Here is a 4,656-nt window from a genome sequence, read left to right on the forward strand (position 1 = left end):
CACACATCATGCACAAAACCAAATTTTGAAACTGGCGTTAAATTTGCTTTTATTCCAAGTGGCTATGTATCAAATTTCTTTTAAATGCTTCCATAAATAAGAAAGTTTTCAATCCGGTTTGTAAATGGTCGAGATGCGAAAAGAGCACTGTGAATGTTGATCGATGAGGCTCAACTTTTGGAATTGCGTTTTATATGGCTAAAGCTATACACATATTGAATTTCATACAATTCGGTTCATAACTCACAGAGATGTCAAAAGTGCTTACTTTATTATTTGGTCTACATTGCCAATTCACGAACTCCGATCTACAAATTTGATAAAGAATCCATCTACAGAATTTCATCGTAAACGGTCAATTCGTTATCGTTATCAAGATATCGTGCTAACGGACAGACGGACAGACACCACAAAATTATAAACTCGCTAGGATTTATAATTGCGCTAAGTTAACTTGAGCGCTAGGTCTACAGAACAGAAAACATCAAATTTTTACCCGAAAAGACAAAATGGTGGTGCTCCCTCCCCTCACACTATTGGAGGGTGATGGCAGCTCTATAATTTGTGGCGCTAGCTGGCGCTAGGTCAGCAGAACACAAAACGTCAAAATTTTACCCGAAAAAACAAAATGGTGGTGCTAGGAAAAAATGCCCCCCGCATTATTGGGGGGTGGCGCTAGCTCTAAAATTGTGGCGCTAGCTCTGACGAACACAGCGCTTGCTTTTGGAAATGATCGGACGCAATGGGGGTGCTAGCGTTAATATAGCACCCCCCGAAAGTCAAAGGCTTTTTTGTAAAATCTATAATGGCACGAGCTGAACTCAAAGTGGCGCTAGGTCAGCAGAACACAAAACGTCAAAATTTTACATGAAAAGACAAAATGGTGGTGCTAGCAAAAATTGCTCCCCTCACTATTGGGGGGTGGCGCTAGCTCTAAAATTTGTGGCGCTAGCTGGCGCTAGGTCTGACGAACACAGCGCTTGCTTTTGGAAATGATCGGACGCAATGGGGGTGCTAGCGTTAATATAGCACCCCCCGAAAATCAAGGGCTTTTCTGCAAAATCCATAATGGCGCTAGCTGACCTCAAAGTGGCGCTAGCTGGCGCTAGCCATAGAGATTCTAGCGCAATCTGTCTTTAGTCAAAAATTTGAAATGGTGGTGCTAAGTTAACGGAGCCCAGGGTTTTTGCTATAAGAATCTTGCATAATTTTTGCGTGAAGTAACAATGAATTCGCAAATTTGTCATCTAAAGAAAACAAAAATCATTTATACATAGGTATAAAGGTACCTAAAACAATTGTAACTTACCTTCACGTGCTCGCTGAGCATCTTCCTCGCTCAGAAATAAAGTATATGCTATTCCACTTCAAGAATTTGAAGTCTTTGGGTACTTCCCATACTTCCGGCTTGCCAAAAATATTTAAAAATTTACGTTCACACACAAATTGTATACCACGAGCTATGTTGACAGCTAACCTCAAATCTGAAAAATGTAAACAAAAGCGTCAAGCCGAAGCAGTATAGCTTCTCCTTGAGGGGGCAGGGGAAGGAAACATTGGACGAGCTCAAGGCGTAAACGCTAACTTGAAAGGAACGCTTGGTTGACAGTTACGCAGCGCCTGCGGGCAGCTAAGTGGGTGAAAGGAAAGCGCCTATTGTTGTTCCTTGTGCTTAAATTTCATTGAGGTTAGGTATGCAAAAGTAAACAAACAAAGACATGGATAAAGAAACTTTCTGTATGATTAATGAGATATTATTTGATGAAAATTATTTTGAAAACGGTATTTTTAATGTATTTGAACATAAAAACAATACCTACATCATGGAATTGTATTTATGCTTTGTTATTAGAGAAAAGCATATTAGGCCAGATGGTTATTTTGAAAACTGGTTGCCTCAGTATGTGGAAACCGATTTCTTTAGGATGTTTAGAATGACAAGACAGACATTTCATAAACTTTTAAATGTCATTCCACATACGCGTAAAATCTACCATGGGGGATATGCTCCTGTGTCGAAAGAGAAGTGCCTTTTGATAACATTATGGTATCTTGCCAAGGGGGAAACTTTAAGATCGATTGGTGATAGGTTTAACTTGAGTGATTCCACCGTTTTCAACGTTACAAATGACTATATTCAATCAATAGCAGATTTAGGTGATAAATATATTGTTTGGCCTACAGAAAATGAGAGTGTAGCTGTACAACAAGAATTTAAAAATTTATGCGGCTATCCAGGCAAGTGGATGTAATGTCTAAATAAATTTTCTTATAAGGAAATTAATTTTATAGGAGTAATTGGTGCGATTGATGGAAGTCATATTTGTTGCAAAGTACCAGAAGAACATCAGTCCAGTTATATAAATAGAAAACAACAACATTCTATTGTACTGCAAGGAATTTGCACGAGTAATTACATTTTCACAAATGTTTTTATTGGGTACCCTGGTTCGGTTCATGATTCAAGAGCAAGTAGATTCTGCCTCAGTGTTGATTGTGAATCATACGGTTTTAAATTATAGGTGTTACAAAATTCTGGTATTTATCATGATATGATGGAAAATGGGATAAATAAATATTTTTACAAGAAGTATCATTTGTTAGGAGACTCTGCTTATTTCTTGAGAGATTGGCTTATTACCCCTTATACGTATGTTTATACAAATACATAATGTGTAATTATAATACTTTTCTTGTAGTGATAATGGAAGGCTTACGTTAATACAGAAAAAGCACAATAAACGTCACAGCATGACGAGAGTTGTGATTGAAAATGCATTTGCACGATTAAAAGGGAGGTGGCGTATATTACACTATGTAAATGTATGCAGCATAAAAAAAAGTTGTCTTAATAGTAAAGGCCTGCTGTGTACTCCACAACTTTACGTATTTGCTAAATGATGTATGGCCAGAAGTTGAAAATCCTGCAAGTGATACTGATATGGCTACTGGAAGAGAAAGCAGAAATGCCGAATATGCAGCAGGTGTTACAAAGCGAAATCAAATTACAGAATCGTTATAAAAACATGTACATTCAGATTATATAATGTATCATAAATTTAATGATTATAAACTGCTACAAGGATATTAAGTACCTCTGATTGAAAATAAACTAAGTGCACTACTATAAAAGCAAACTAGACTTATTAATATGTATACACTAGTCAGAGTCTGAAGATTGTGAACGTTTCCTTTTTGAATTTGCCTTTTTAAATATTTGTAAAAAGTCCTTCTTATACTTATTTATTCTGTTCAATCAATAAGTTTTCAATTCTTTGAAAATGTTGATCATTTTGCTCCAACTGTTGCTTATGAAATTCCTGTATCGATTTTAAGATTTTATCTGTGTTCGTACTTGGTGTTATTTTCTTTTTTGTCTTTAGCCGATTTATTGGTGTTGAAGCTCCCGATGTCGCTGTTTCAGAGCCTTCATTGAATTCTTCAGATATTACATCATCTACCTCAGAAGTAGTTCCAGGTGTGCCAATATCAACACTTCTTCCTAAGAATATACTATTTATTTCTATCATTACTTTTGGAAAGTTACTTACCCGGTATCGAGTCTTCTACACAAATTGGATTAATGTTGTGTTTATCTTGAAAAACTTTTTCTAATAATTCATAGTATACAGGTAAAACTTTTCCTTCGGTACCAGTACGTTTACTTGCCTGTTGTAACTGTATGTAGGTTTTTTGTAAATTATAATATTTTTGACGGCACCGCTCTGCACCATCTTTACCTTCTCCAACATCGAATCCTCTCTTCTTCAATTCTTCTGCCAAGAGTTGCCAAATTTTAAATTTTACGGTTTTTTTATCTGCAAACATTGATTCATATTTATCTAGACTTCGAAGTTCTAGGAATGTTATCGTTGCTTCGATGTCCGTTTGTGTTGGATTTCTAGCTGATTTCCAAATAGTAGCTGTACTTGTTTGTGGCACTAGATTTTCAATACTTGAACAATCTGCTTCTGCTACAGGTTCTTCGGCAGGTAAATGGAGCCGTAAATATGTATCTTCTTCAACATGTAATAACTGGCCTTCCTTCAACTCATAATGGGCACCAGTATTGGGAGGAAGCTTGTATCTGTCACCATCTACAAACATAAAAGTATAATTACGAAAACTGTCAGTTTGCCACTGTTGTTTACTACCTGCAGTTTGTAAAACGTAGCATTCATCTTCAACATCCACAACACTAACGTCAATTATTGTTCTGAGCCGCTTTCGGATGCTGTGTTTAAAGCTCCAAGAGCGTTCCACCCCGAGTTACACGCAAATGTGTTACACACGAACGCTTGAGGTTAACGTTCGTGTGAATACAACCTTAGATTTTTTTAAAACTAATCAAACAATTCTTCTGTACGTTTTTTGTCAAACATGAATAAACTTTTTGATAAAGAAATAATGGTGAGTGGGATCTGGGATGCGTCTTTATTATATGCCAAATTCGATTTTGGTTATTGTAGGAATGGCTTTTATGGAGCCCTACTACTCTTTCCAGCGGTAGCAGTAGTAGTAGCAGTAGTGATGATGAACAAGAAGCTGAACCCAAAAAGAAAATTGCAAAATTGGACCAATTTGTTGAAAAAACTGTGGTAATTGTTAAGTTTGGGGTTGTGAATAAAGGCAGCGTAATAACAAAAAGAGCAGTAC

General features: G+C 36.6%; 1 long non-coding RNA gene across 1 annotated transcript; it reads left to right on the plus strand.

The window, feature by feature from the left end:
• The first annotated feature begins 2,037 nt into the window (after positions 1-2,037).
• Positions 2,038-3,102, plus strand: LOC116159937. The gene is made up of 3 exons (XR_004143098.1): positions 2,038-2,472; positions 2,523-2,650; positions 2,700-3,102. It is a non-coding gene; the product is annotated as an uncharacterized LOC116159937 (long non-coding RNA).
• Positions 3,103-4,656: the final 1,554 nt, after the last annotated feature.

The sequence above is a fragment of the Photinus pyralis genome, unplaced genomic scaffold (genome assembly GCF_008802855.1).
Source record: "Photinus pyralis isolate 1611_PpyrPB1 unplaced genomic scaffold, Ppyr1.3 Ppyr1.4_LG1, whole genome shotgun sequence".
NCBI classification, from domain to species: Eukaryota; Metazoa; Arthropoda; class Insecta; order Coleoptera; family Lampyridae; genus Photinus; species Photinus pyralis.